Raw genomic sequence first — 15662 nt, 5'->3', positions numbered from 1 at the left:
AATAATTATGTAATTATCATTTGGGTTATTGTTTTATTTTATCAATTTGAACCCTATTGCTATATCATGGAATGAAGGAAGAAGATTCTCAGTACTTGTTGGATACACAAGTGGACAAGGGATAGGAATAGATACTAGACCTATGATTTAATTGTTATGTGGAACATCCAAGTGAGGAAACTCACTTCCCCTGTGCAGATTACTCCTATATTTTGTCATTTATAATCAGAGAAAGAACTAGAATATTGAGAAGGTAGGTGATTATTAATATATCTAGTATGTGTTAGAGGCTAGAGTTAAAACCAGGTCTTCCTGACATTAGGACCAGCATTCTATACTGTATGCCACAATTTGTGGCAGCTTTTTGTAATGCAAGAAAGAGTGGATAGAATACTAACAACTGGTTATATCTGATTTCTGCATACTAGCTTATTTCAGTGTCATAGAATTAAAGAATTTGACAGTTAGGAGAGACATCAGATGCCATACAGTCCAAACTGTACCTGAAAGGAATCCCCAATAATAGCCTATGCAAAAAGTATCTTAGAGATCTGCAACCTCTTTTTGGAGATAAAAGTTTCAAGAACTCACCATCTCTTGAAATACCCATTCTATTTTTGTACAACTCTAAAGGTTAGGAAATTTTTCCTGAATTCAAGAGATGTTAGTCACTAATGACACAATTTTTGCCATGGTATCCTGTGAAAAGGATGGTGGTGGGAGAATGCAGAATTCCCCTAATCCTGTGAAACCCACTTTGCTATTTCCCCCAGTGATATAAATAAAGTGGAAGAAAAGGATACAGAGAATGTACTTTTTTAAAGATAGTTTGTAAATTTCTAAATAATTTATACATCTATCTAAATAGTAACATAATTATTAGCATTAGAAATGTGAGTTTCTTTTTCAGTGACCAGTATATGTGTACACTATGGGAATAAATGAATCATATTAATGTTGAAATTTTCAATGCAAATGAAACTATAAAACAAAAGCAAGTTGTAGTAAACAGAAACTTCACTCAAAGGTCGCTCTTTGGAGAGGGAAGTAAATTAGTTGGTACAATTGGATTGATGCTGCATCCAAAGGCAACAAGAAATATCACTTATTCTGAAATTCTGAGATTTTATATCAAAATGTTTGTGAAGAACACATGAGGGAAGCATTATGAAAATAATTTAAATTTAAGGGATTAGGAAGTACAAAAATTCTACAGAAAAATCAATAAGGCCTTCCAAATTGAATTAAGATGCATTCACTCAATTCAGTATAAAGGTTGGACATAGAGAAGGACAGAGAAAATATGTTAGAAAAGATTATTCAGTAGTAAGAAAACAGGGATGAAGAGTTTATGGACAATAAAAAGTTGTGTTTTTTTATGTTGTATAACTCATGGGTGTGTGTTATATTATGTAATATATGCTCATATGTATATAAAATTACAGAAGCACTGGATTTGATTGCAAATACTTATTAAAATCTTTCTCACCCCAAATGATTTGTTACTAGAAAGAATTCATAATATGAATAATAATGAATGTTATTTCTAAATTGTTGGATTGAAAGATTAAAATCAATACCAAATTCAAAGAAATAATAAAATCAGGTAAAGCCATATAAAATAAAGCAACACTGATTTTACATATTTAAGCAAGTAATCAACGCAAAAAATTGAGAAATTGATAAAAGAACAGATAAAATTATTTCTTAGGAAAATTTAATAAATACAAATTAATAAAAATTAATCAATCAAAAGACATTTATTAAATGTCTATTATGTGTCACTATGTTAAGCACTAAGGATACAAACAAAGAAAAATCTGCCACCAAACAAACAAACAGGGAGTCACTAACTTAAGGAATCAAGAAAGACCTTATTTAGAAGATAATATCTAAGCTGAGTTTTGAAAGAGATTAGGAATATTAAGGGGATGAGGTAAGGGAGTACATTCTTTGCATGAGGTACACTGAGCAAATTCATGAAACCAGGGGATTGAGTGTTGTAAGTAAAGAGCTACAAAGTCAAATTGGAGTTGATTGAGCAGGTCATGATCAGTCTTAAGTTTTAATAATACCACTTTGGTGGCTGTATGTGTGTGTTCGTCCTTCATTGCTGAAGCAGGCCATGTAATCAGAGAAATAATGTTATGACTTGCACTTGACCTTGTTTTGAGTGAGGGAGAGCTGTGCAGGTCACCAGCGTCATTTCTCCTCCAGATTCATCTGAATCCAGTGACCATATATTCATCAGGATGACTGAAGAGACCCAGGGTGAGGCAACTGGGGTTAAGTGACTTGCCCAAAGTCACACAGCTAGTGAGTGTCAAGAGTCTGAGGGGAGATTTGAACTCAGGCCCTCCTGACTCTTGCACTGGTGCTCTATCCACTGTACAACCTAGCTGCCTCTGGTGGCTATATATGACTCAGCAAAAGGAAATTTGAGACAAAGACTAATCAGGAGGCTGTTGACAATTATTCAGGTGAGATGTGATAAGGACTTGAGCTATGGTAGTGGATGTATGTATGGCAATAAAGAAACCAATGTAAGAGATGTTCTGGATGGAATATCAATAACAATTGGAAACTAATTGATCTATGTGTTGAGTGGAACTGAAAAATGGAGAATTACTCAATAGCATGAACTGGATGACAGAAAGGATGGTGGTGATCTCAACAGAAATAAGGAAATTAGATTGTTACGGTAGAGCCAAGATGGGGGATTAAAAGCTGGGTCTTTCCTGAGCTCTCCCTCAAAGCCTTCTAAATGCGTATACAAATTCTAGAGCTACAAAACCCACAAAATCACAAAGTGAAAGAAATTCCTAGCCCAAGACAATCTGGAAAGTCAACAGACAGGGTGTATCACACTGGGCAGGGAGCAGAGCACAGTCTGGCATGGGCTGCTGTAATGGCAAGCAAAGTAAGATTTTTTTGCTGTTTTTCTGGATTGAGTTTTAACCAATCAAGTGCCTTTGATTGAACCTTGCCTTTTATTGAATCAATCAAGAATCTTTGGTTGGAAATAATACATATGTATATATATACATACATACACACACACACACACATACACACATATATACAGTCAGCCTCAAGTCAAGATGAGAGAGGACTTTACTTGGACATTGTGTATATACATATACATAGTATTGTTTGGAGGGAAAAGAGAGCTGAGAGAGAAGCAGAGCTCAAAGGAGCAGAAATGAGAGAGAGAAGTGAACATGAGTGGGCTAGGGGAATTTGCTTGTGGAGAGGCCTAACTGAAAGAATGTTTGTGATGCCAAGAGCCCTGTCTGTTGATCTATGTTGATTTCTCAGAAAGAAGCCCAGTCCTCTGGTCTGTGTTAATTTCTTAACCAGAAATCCTGTCTGTTGGTCTGTGTTAATTTCTCGGACAGAAGCCCTGTCTGTTGGCCTTCATGAGTAAATAGAGATGATGACACTGGTGGTGTGTATAAATATTGTTATAGCCTTGTTAAGTTTTGTTTTCCTAGAAACAAAAGCTACAGGCAGGAGCCCCTGGAGCCTTCTGTGAGGTAGAAACAGGAAGAGTTTGGAGTTGAGACAAGGAGCAGGAGAAGAGCTGCCTGTGAGTGAACCCAAGTGAGAGTTGGGAGCGATTAGCCCATGGAGGAGGAGCCTTGGGGTTTGGAAGTCAGCTTCAAGTCAAGATGAGAGAGGACTTGGACATTTTTTATTGATTGAGGATATTGTTCTTACAGTCACCTAGGGGTGGATTCTGTGGTATTTTCTGATACTGGCTAAGGATGCACCATGTGAGGGAAGACCCTCGCCTGGGACCCCCTGACTTTGGGGATGTAATGATATATGCTGTGTGCCATACGACATACTGAGTGTTATGAGATACATATATGTGTTAAATGATATGCTTTGTTTAAGGAATGGTACTATGAATGTTATGCTTTACTTTGATAAACAATGTTTAGTTTATTGCTAAATAGAGAGTTCATTATACTATTTGATTAGACTCTTAAAATCATTCACAGCAACAGTCCTCAGGTATGCTTTCATGATTGGCTTTATAGTTACACCTACACAGAAGGGCCAGAGCAGGCCAGAGGGGACTGAATTATTGGCAGCTGTGGCAGTTTCCAGATTTCTTAACCCACAAACACCAAAAGGGTCAGTGGGAAAACTCTGTGAGACCTGGGTGAAAAAGTGATCTGGCTAGATGAGAACCCATCCCCAGGGCAGTGGGCACAGCAACGGCACCAGCCATGGCAACAGCAGAGGCTGCGTTGGGAGCTATGGACCAACAGATTGTTGGTGATTAATCCCTGAAATCTGGGACAGTACACCCACCCCCACCCCCACTGGAAGCAGAGTCTGACTTTAACAAAGAGTTAGAAAGTCAAGTATTTGGCTGGGAAGATGAGTAAATGTTGTAAAAGAACTTGGACTATTGCATCTTATTTTGGTGACAAAGAAGATCAAAACATTCAACCAGAAGACAACAAAGACAAAGCTCCTCCATCAAAAATTTCCAACAAAAATACAAATTGGTCACAGGCCGTGAAAGAGCTAAAAAAGGATCAAGTAAGAGAAGTAGAGGAAAAATTGGGAAGAGAAAGGAGAGCAATGAAACAAAATCATGAAAACTGAGTGAACAGTTTGCTAAAGGAGAGCCCAAAAATACTGTAGAAAATAACACCTTAAAAATAGAGTAACCTAAGGGCAACAGAAGTCCAAAAAGCCAATGAGGATAAGAATGCCATAAAAAGCAGAACTGGCTAGATGTAAAATGAGGTCCAAAAGCTCATTGAAGAAAATAATTCCTTCAAAATTAGAATGGAGCAGATGGAAGCTAATTACTTTGAGAAATCAAGAAATTATAAAATAGAACCAAACTAATGAAAAAACAGAAGACAATGTGAAATATCTCATTGGAAAAACCACTGACCTAGAAAACAGATCCAGGAGAGATATTTTTAAAATTATTGGACATCATCTTTCAAGCAATTATTAGGGAAAACTGCCCTGATATTCTAGAACCAGAGGGCAAAATAAGTATGGAAAGAATCCACTGATCAGCTCCCAAAAGAGATCCTAAAAGGAAAACTCCTCAGAACATTGTAGCCAAATTCCAGAGTTCCCAGGTCAAGGAGAAAATATTGCAAGTAGCCAGACAGAAACAATTCAAGTATTGTGGAAATACAATTAGTATAACAAAAGATCTAGTAGCTTCTACATTAAGGGACTGAAGCATTTGGAATATGATATTCTGAAGGTCAGAGGAGCTAGGATCAAAACCAAGAATCACCTACCCAGCAAAACTGAATATAATCCTTCAGGGGGAAAATGAATATTCAGTGAAATGGAGAACTTTCAAGTATTCTTGATGAAAAGACAAGAGTTAAATAGAAAATTTGACTTTCAAATACAAGAATCAAGAGAAGCATGACAAGGTAAACAGGAAAGAGAAATCATAAGACACTTATTAAATTGGAAATGTCTACATTTCTAAATGTAAAAATGATATTTGTAACTCATGAGACCTTTCTTGGTATGTGGTTAGTTGGAAGAAATAGACAGACAGACAGACAGACAGACAGACAGACAGATAGATAGATAGATAGATAGATAGATAGATAGATAGATAGATAGATGGATGACACAGGGTGAGTTGAATATGAAGGGATGATATCTTACAAAATTAAGAGGTTAGAGAGAAATATATTGGGAGAAGGAGAAAGGGAGAGATAGAATGAGGTAAATTATCTCACATAAAAGAGGCAAGAAAAAGGTTTCATAATGGCGCTGAAGATGGGGGAGATGAAAAGGAATAAATGAACCTTACTCTGATTGGATTTGCCTTAAGGAGGGAATACCATACACACTCAATTGGGTATCTTACCCTACAGGAAAGTAGCAGGAAGGGGATAAGAGCAGGGTGATAGAAGGGAGGGCAGATTAGGGCAGGGGGTAGTCAGAAGCAACCACTTTTGAAAAGGGACAGGGTCAAAGGAGAAAACAGATTAATTGGGGGGATGGGATGAGATGGACAAAAATATAGATAATCTTTCACAATATGACCATTGTGGAAGTGTTTTGCAAAACTACCCATGCATAACCTGTATTGAATTGCTTGCTTTCCCAATGAGGGTGGGTGGGGAGGGAAGAAGGGAGAGAATTTGTAACCCTAAGGTTTAAAAATAGATGTTGAAAAATTGTTTTTACATGCAACTGGGAAATAAGATATACAGGCGATAGGGTATAGAAATTTATTTTGCCCTTCAAGAAAATAAAGGGAAAGGGGATAGGAGAGGGAGATGATAAAAAGGAGGGCAGACTGGGGAAATGGGTAATCCAAATGCAGGCTATCTTGTGGTGGGGAGGAGGGGAGAGACGCAGAGAAAACTTGGAATTCAAAATCTTTTGAAAATGAATGTTGAGAACTAAAATCTAAAAATAAAAAAGAAATATGGAAATTAGGAACAGAAGTGGATATTAGTAAAAACATAATGAATTCTGTCTTGGATACAATTCGTGTGAAATTGATAGAAGTTATCCAGTTCAAAATGTCCACGAGGCATCTTGCAATAGAGGACAAAAGTTCCAGAATCAGATGAGGGCTGGATTTATAGATGTGGGACACTTTTGCATAGAAGTGACAATCAAACCCATGAGAAAGAGTGAGTTTACTAAGGAAGAGTATAAAACAAGTTCTCTCAACCTAGTGTTTGTGAATATGTTATTTTCATATTTTGATAAATATTGTAATTAGTTTCCTTTGCAATCTTGTGTTTTACTTTATGAATATTTTTTGAATATTTTATGAACTTTTTAGTTTTTAAATTTTATGCATATTAAAAAAAAAAAACATTTTGAGAAGGAATCCTCTGATCAAACTACCAATGCCATGTGTCCATGAAACAGAAAAGAGGAGAGGCCCTAGGAGACAACCTTGGGGTATCCTCACAGTTCGGGACATGCTATGGTCATAATGTAGCAACAGAGACTGAGCTACCTATCAACTTAGTAGGAAGAGAAGCAAGAAAAAAAAAAAAGAAGCAAGACCTTTCTTTCTAAAACCCAGACAAGAAAGATTATGTGGGAGATGAGAGCCCTCAACAGAATCAAATACTTCAGAGAGGTCGTGGAGAACGAGTTTTGAGAAAAGGCCATCAGATTTTACAGGTATGAGATTATTGATGACTTAAGAGAAATCAGTTTCATTTCAGATCAGGAAACAGATTTCAAGGTGTTGAGAAGTATGTGAGGATGGTAGAAGTACAGGCAATAAGAATATATAGATTGTCCAGGAGTTTGTCAGTGACAGGGAGGCAATATGTTGGGAGATCGTTTGAAACGATAGTCAGGTCAAGTGAAGGTTTTTAAGTAGAAGGTGTTGTTCCTTTTTGTGAACAGTTTAGTTACTGAAAGTTAAAAAAATACATTTTTATGTGAATAAAAAAGGATGAAATCCACTTGTAAAGGGTATAAAATTGTGTTTCTTTACTATTTGAGCAGTTTGGTCAATGAAAGGAGTAGGAAGAAAAGAACTTTTGTGTATTATAAATGAAATCGAGTTATGAAGAAAAATTTTTTTTCATTAAAATGTGATGGATTATTAGGAGTGCCAGATAAGTTAACTGAGAGAATCTATTTGAGGGAAGGTCAATGACTGTACCTCCTTCACTTCATTTGTATCTGAGTTTTGAATTTGTTTTTTGTTTTTACATTTTGAGAGGTTAACATTGATTAAAGTAGGAAATCAAATAACTATTTGGAGGCAATGGGAAGATCAAATAAGTATTGTTCACTTTAGAAATGCCAGAAAGATGGATTTCATGAGGTATTGTGCCTAAGAGAAAGATGAAGCCCTACCAGGAGGATCTGATTGAACCATTAGAAATAATGAAGAACTCAGCTGAGGAGAAATTAAAAGAAACCTAGCAAGAATTAAGAATGGAAAAATCAGCTCAGGATGAAGATACAAGCAGGAACAATTAATTAGCTGATGGAAAGGCTTCAGATGCTCTATTTTAGGTCTGCTGATTAGAAGAGAAGTATTACTTTGTGGGTTGGCAGAAGAAAAAGCTGAGATCCTGCTGATTGGAAGAGAAATTAATACCTGAAGTTTGGGAGAAGTGCTTGGTTGCTGTATACTTCCTTTTTTTGGCTTGAGAGGTAAAATCAGAAGGAGAAATATAAGCTTTGCAACTACTTTACTCTAAGCATAGGCTGATATCTGATAAAAAAAACAAAAAAACATAAAATCCTACTGAATGAAGAGCTGGCTGGTTTCTTTACCCTGACCAGAGACCTGTGAGTTTGACTTAGATGTAACGAGATACTGAAAACTGATTTATGATGCAGCATCCTCTTGAGTGAAGAACTTTGTAGGGTTTTCCTATATTTCAGTATTGCTCAAAGAGGCCACCTGAGGAACTTTGTAGTTCTCTGATTTAATGGAACTGCTTGCTACTAATGACATAATAACTTTATGTGTAACAGTGAACTAAATGAACCAGTCACTATTTCATTAGTTTGTAAGTAGAAGAAAAGTAGATTTGCATAGCAAGAGAATAGTGAAAACTAGAATGAGAACAGGTAGCACAGAAGTGGGTTCATGTGGGCAAATTAGGCCTGAAGGGACCAAGGTTATAAGGTCTGTAGCTGAATTTTGAGTAGTTCTAAGCACCTGGCTTTTCTTCACTTCTGGGTCTCCTGCTAGTTTTCTGCAAATGTGTGTCCACTCTGAATGCAATTATGAGAGAACTTAATGTAGATTTATGTATTGACTCTGATGTTTTGATTTTTATTACTTCTGCTTTATATTAGTTAATTATTTTTACTTTTCTTTCATAATTTAGTAAATGTTTTATGCTTCGTTAATGATATCATACTACCTAATTTTATGCAAATAGGAAGGATAGTAAATGTGGGTTCATCAACTACAGTGACAGGTAAGAGGATTCTATTTTCCCCTGTCATACCTCAGACACACATCCTAGGATCCGGGAAAAATGTCCAGTTATAGCTGTGTAGTCATGGTCCATCTCTGGGAACCCCAGAGCTGCTCATGTGAGGGCGGATTGAAGCAACTGAACCAGCTCTTGATTAGGGAAGATATGCCCACAATGAGCTTCACAAGAATGGGGAATATCTGAGCAGGGGTCCACCAAGAAGAGACCAAAGGAGTTAGCACCTTGGGAAATTTTCCATCAGTGGGAGTTGAGCCATCACATTTGTTACATAAGAAAGTAGAAGTGGTATTAATGAAAACAGAATTGGGAAGAGCAGCTGGAGTAGATCAAGTGATGAGTTAAAGGAAATCCATGCAACAGTTATTATAATTTGAGGACGTCGAGGGATCGAGTCTCAAAGTATCTTGAAGAGGGAATTTGGCCAAAAAAAATATAGATGTTGTTACCATTTTTAAAAAGAGCTGGGTTTTGAATAGGTAAGCAGAATTGATAATCCATTAGCAAGTTTTTTTGGAAGAGAAGAAAAACATTTCCAATTTTTTTTAATGAACATTGAATATTAACAATGAAAGGAGAGGAAATAATGAAAATTGCTGTAATCTATGATATTATCCTACATGACAACAAATGAGTGAAAATAAAGAAAATGAACGTCTAAAATAAAGTTAGACATAAAAATGAATATTTATAAAAATACCTAGATTAACTAATCTAACTAATTAACAGATCCTATAATGACCAAATATCATAAAGAGATTAAACAGGTTATAATTGATTTTTCAATGTAAAAACTCCAGGACCAGACTGATTTACAGTTAAAGTCTATCAAACATTTAAAGAACAAATGATTACTATGTTACAAAAAATACACTTTTAAAAACTCCTTTAATGATGCAAATAAAATCTCCATACCAAAACCAGGGAGTGGTAATGTAAAGGAAGAACGTTGTAGACCAATAGGGATATTAATGCAAATTTTTAGAAATAAAATTTTATCTAGATAATAAGTATTATATCAAGATGTTAATTAAGACTAGATTGGGTTTATAATAGTGGTAGAAGTATGGTTTGACATTAGGAAAACAATTGGCACAAATAATCATCTAAATAATAAAGTCAAATAATCAGAAATAATTATATCAACAAGTTTATGGGAAATCTTTGGCAAAATATAGTACACATTTATGTTTAAAATGCTTTAAAAAACATAGTTATGGGAAAATAACTCCTTAATATACACAGCAATAATTATGTGTATCAGTGACTACTCTAACTCCCATTGGCTAAAGGTCAGGTTATGTTGCACCGTCCCTGGTCCCCCACGTATCCCTACACTCTTGGGAATTTGGCTGTAGAAGTTTCTCATCTCTGCCATTGTTTCAATCCCCCAGCAATTTTAATGCCCTTGTTTCAGGTGATCAAGGAATCCAATTCCATTTAACCACTTAGATTAGCTTTTGAAAGGGAATATTTACTTCAAAGATACAGCAATAATAAATAAACACATTTCTCCAACCCCAAACGTGGGGGAAGAGGCATAGTCTCCCTTACTGGAAAAATAATCTGCCTTTCCACTCTTTTAGTCTCTAGGGTGAGGAGGAGGATTAGGTCGTTAATCATTAGGATTAGGTCATTTCCTATACAGTACTCATTAGTTACATAAAGTTCCAAGTCCAAAGTCCCTCTGAGTTTTTGTCCTGGGACCTTGGATTCTCAGGTCTTTCCTGCTGGACTGGTTATAACTTCTGACTGAGAATCCTGGCCCTACGTTCTCTATGACTCAAGCACCTATGTCTGGATATTCTAGCCCCTGCATCTAGACCTAAAAAGGACAAAAACTGAATAAAGCAAAACTAACACCCTCAGCTTCTTTCTTGGAGTCCCAGGATTTAGTGGAAAGAGAAAGGCTCCTTTTCCCCACCTAATTTAGTGAAATGTGTGAATGAGACCTTGCCTCAGGCATGCCACCAGAAAGATAAAGCTACTATACCTTTGTCTACTAGATATAAAAATGTAGCAAGATCTAGAGGCAGGTCCCACCCAAGTGTTAGTAGAATGCAAATGTGTTCTCCTAGAAGCAGGTCCCTGGCAATTCCCAAAGTGGTGCCTCCATCGTAGGTGATCTGGGAGAGTAACCAAGTTATTTACACCTCAAGTCTTGACTGAAGATTATTTGTAGTGGAGAAATATAGGAAACCTTTACACTTACTTCAAGGATAAAGAAAGGAAACTCTACACTATTAATTGTTGTAGTTATTGAAATACTAACCAGTCAGGCAGCAAACATTTATTAAGTGCCCATTATGTGTTACGCACTGCACTAAATGCTGGGGATACAAAAAGAAACATCAAGAAAAAGCTCACAATCTTATGGTGGAAGCAATCATCAAATGAATACGTATATACAAGTTTTACACAGGAAAAGTAAGCCATAATTAATATTGAAGGCCTGTGAATTAAAAGGAATCAGGAAATGCTTCCTATAACAGAGGGAATTTTAGTAGGTGCTTGAAGGAAGCCAGGAAAACAAGGAGGCAGAGATGAGGAGGAAAAGCATGGCAGGCAAGGAGTTGTGTCCCTGGACTATGAAGGGTTTTGAATGGCAAACAAAGTTCTTTGTATTTGATCCTGGAAGTCTTAGGAGCCACTGGAGTTTATTGTGCAGAATGGTGACATGGTTAGATTTATGCTTTAGGAAAATCACTTTATTAGCCTGATGGGGTTCTATTGATTCTATATAGAATCTATATAGATTCTATATAGAATGATTCTAGGGGCAGCTAGGTGATACAGTGGATAAAGAACCGGTGCAGGAGTCAGGAGGACCTGAGTTCAAATCTCACCTCAAACACTTGGCACTCACTAGCTGTGTGACCTTGAGCAAGTCACTTAACCCCAGTTGCCTCATCCTGGGCCATCTCCAGTCATCCTGATGAATATCTGGTCATTGAATTCAGATGACTCTGGAGGAGAAGTGAGGCCGGTGACCTGCACAGCCCTCCCTCACTCAAAACAAAGTCAAGTACAAGTCATATCATCATTTCTCTGATGGCATGGTCTTCTTTGGCAACTAAAGATGAACACAACAACTGATTCTAAGACCAGTAGTTTATCTGCTCCATTATTAAAGAACTTTTTCAGTTATTGGAACTAAAAATATTATAAACTAACAATAATAATAATTAACATATAATATTATAATCTCAGAAATAAGAATTTAAGTGGATTACAAATACTCTGTCTCTAATTTGAAATATAAAAGTGTTTTAAAAATATCAATTGGGGGGGCGGAGCCAAGATGGCGGAGTAGAAAGACGCACATACACATAGCTCTGAACCCACAACCCACAGAACATCTGTATAAAGTAACTCATGGCGAATTCTGGAGCAGTGAGGCCACAGAACAGTGGAGAGAAGGAGATTTCTGTTCCAGAGGGACCTGCAAACCTCTCTCAAAAGGTCCATCATGCTGCAGACGCGGAGCCCAGCCCAGCCCTGCCGCGGCCGTGGCACCGAGAGGAACAGATCTGAGCAGGCTTCAGGAACGGGATCTCCAGTGGCAGCACAGGTCCCTCCACCCACAGGTGACGGGGGTCAGTGAGAGGGTCTCTTTGGCAGGTCGAGAGGGGAGTGGGGTGCCCCCATAACTCAGGCCCCCTAGGGAGGCAGCAGCTGAGGCAGCGGCAGACCAGGGCTCCCCAAGCAGGCAGGAGCCTGGATCCATTGTTGAAGGTCTGTGCATAAACCCCCTGAGGGAACTGAGCCTGAGAGGCGGCCCTGCCCCCACCTGAGAACTTGAACTTAATCTCACACTGAATAGCAGCCCTGCCCCCGCCAAAAGCCCTAAGGCTGGAAGCAGCATTTGAATCTCAGACCCCAAGCGCTGGCTGGGAGGATCAGGAGGCGAAGTGGGTGTGAGGAGAATATTCAGAGGTCAAGTCACTGGCTGGGAAAATGCCCAGAAAAGAGAAAAGAAATAAGACTATAGAAGGTTACATTCTTGGTGAACAGGCATTTCCTCCCTCCCTTTCTGATGAGGAAGAACAATGCTTACCATCAGGCAAAGACACAGAAGTCAAGGCTTCTATGTCCCAGCCCACCCAATGGGCTCAGGCCATGGAAGAGCTCAAAAAGAATTTTGAAAATCAAGTTAGAGAGATGGAGGAAAAGCTGGGAAGAGAAATGAGAGACATGAAGTCAAAGCATGAACAGCAGGTCAGCACCCTGCTAAAGAAGACCCAAAAAAATGCTGAAGAAAATGACACCTTGAAAAATAGGCTAACTCAATTGGCAAAAGAGGTTCAAAAAGCCAATGAGGAGAAGAATGCTTTCAAAATCAGAATTAGCCAAATGGAAAAAGAGATTCAAAAGCTCACTGAAGAAAATAGTTCTTTCAAAATTAGAATGGAACAGATGGAGGCTAATGACTTTATAAGAAACCAAGAAATCACAAAACAAAACAAAGAGAATGAAAAAATGGAAGATAATGTGAAATATCTCATTGGAAAAACAGCTGACCTGGGAAATAGATCCAGGAGAGACAATTTAAAAATTATGGGACTACCTGAAAGCCGGGATCAAAAGAAGAGCCTAGACATCATCTTTCATGAAATTATCAAGGAAAACTGCCCTGATATTCTAGAACCAGAGGGCAAAATAAATATTCACGGAATCCACAGAACACCGCATGAAAGAGATCCAAAAAGAGAAACTCCTAGGAACATTGTGGCCAAATTCCAGAGTTCCCAGGTCAAGGAGAAAATATTGCAAGCAGCTAGAAAGAAACAATTCAAGTATTGTGGAAATACAATCAGGATAACACAAGATCTAGCACCCTCTACATTAAGGGATTGAAGGGAATGGAATAGGATATTCCAGAAGTCAAAGGAACTAGGACTAAAACCAAGAATCACCTACCCAGCAAAACTGAGTATAATACTTCAGGGGAAAAAATGGCCTTTCAATGAAATAGAGGATTTTCAAGCATTCTTGATGAAAAGACCAGAGCTGAAAAGAAAATTTGACTTTCAAACACAAGAATGAAGAGAAGCATGAAAAGTTGAACAGCAAAGAGAAGTCATAAGGGACTTACTAAAGTTGAACTGTTTACATTCCTACATGGAAAGACAATATTTGTAACTCTTGAAACTTTTCAGTATCTGGGTACTGGGTGGGATTACACACACACATGCACACATGCACACACACATAGAGACCGAGTGCACAGAGTGAATTGAAGAGGATGGGATCATGTCTTAAAAAAATGAAATCAAGCAGTGAGAGAGAAATATATTGGGAGGAGAAAGGGAGAAATGGAATGGGGCAAATTATCTCTCATAAAAGAGGCAAGCAAAAGACTTATTAGTGGAGGGATAAAGAGGGGAGGTGAGAGAAAAACATGAAGTTTACTCTCATCACATTCCACTAAAGGAAGGAATAAAATGCACACTCATTTTGGTATGAAAACCTATCTTACAATACAGGAAAGTGGGGGATAAGGGGATAAGCAGGGTGGGGGGGATGATAGAAGGGAGGGCATGGGGAGGAGGGAGCAATTTGAAGTCAACACTCATGGGGAGGGATAGGATCAAAAGAGAATAGAAGTAATGGGGGACAGGATAGGATGGAGGGAAATATAGTTAGTCTTATACAACACAACTATTATGGAAGTCATTTGCAAAACTACACAGATTTGGCCTATATTGAATTGCTTGCCTTCCAAAGGGAAGGGGTGGAGAGGGAGGGAGGTAAAGAAGTTGGAACTCAAAGTGTTAGTATCAACTGTAGAGTAATGTTCTTGCCACTAGGAAATAAGAAATGCAGGTAAAGGGGTATAGAAAGCTATCTGGCCCTACAGGACAAAAGAGAAGACGGAGACAAGGGCAGAGAGGGATGATAGAAGAGAGAGCAGATTGGTCATAGGGGCAATTAGAATGCTTGGTGTTTGGGGGGGGAGGGGATAAAAGGGGAGAAAATTTGTAACCCAAAATTTTGTTAAAATGAATGTTAAAAGTTAAATAAATAAATTAAAGTAAAAAATATTAATTGGTAATAGAATAAGTAAACGTATATCAACTAAAGTTTAGGATGGATTTGGATGGGTTCTCTAAGTAATACACTATGAGCACAGTTTAAAAATGGATCAATTTCTTATTTCCTTTTCTATGAAAAAGTTTGCAGGCCAGCACAAACTTCTAGCATTGGCTAATCAGGTTTCAAAATCTGTCAATAAACTCCCTTAGATGTAATTTGGAATGAGCTTTTCTAGGCTAACAATGTGAATTAGGGAAAACATATTGAAGCCAACTCTTTCAATTACATTCATTTTCACCTTATGTTTTCTACATGCCACTAAACTAAAATTTATTACTGGGTTTTTATGTAATTCTTTCCTTGGCAACACTAATTTCTGGCATTATCGTGGAATCCTCTCTAATGAAAACCTTCTTACAATGCCTATAGGAACAGATTTGAGGAAATCTCTTTGTAGTCTTTCTCCTTTGGTCTTTGCTGAGATTAGAGAATAAAAGAGAAAGAAAAAGAAAGAGGAGAAGTAGAAAGAGGAAGAAAAGGAGAAGGAGGAAAAAGAGAAGAAGAAGCAGAAGAAAAAGAGAAAGAGGTACAGAAGAAAGAGGAAGAGGAGGACAGAAGAAGGAGGAAGAGGGATTGTGGGAAGTCCTCACAAAAATTTCTTAGGTATATGTTGGAAAT

This window comes from Notamacropus eugenii, chromosome 1 (genome assembly GCF_028372415.1).
Source record: "Notamacropus eugenii isolate mMacEug1 chromosome 1, mMacEug1.pri_v2, whole genome shotgun sequence".
NCBI classification, from domain to species: domain Eukaryota; kingdom Metazoa; phylum Chordata; class Mammalia; order Diprotodontia; family Macropodidae; genus Notamacropus; species Notamacropus eugenii.
Note: the sequence above shows the minus strand (reverse complement) of the source record.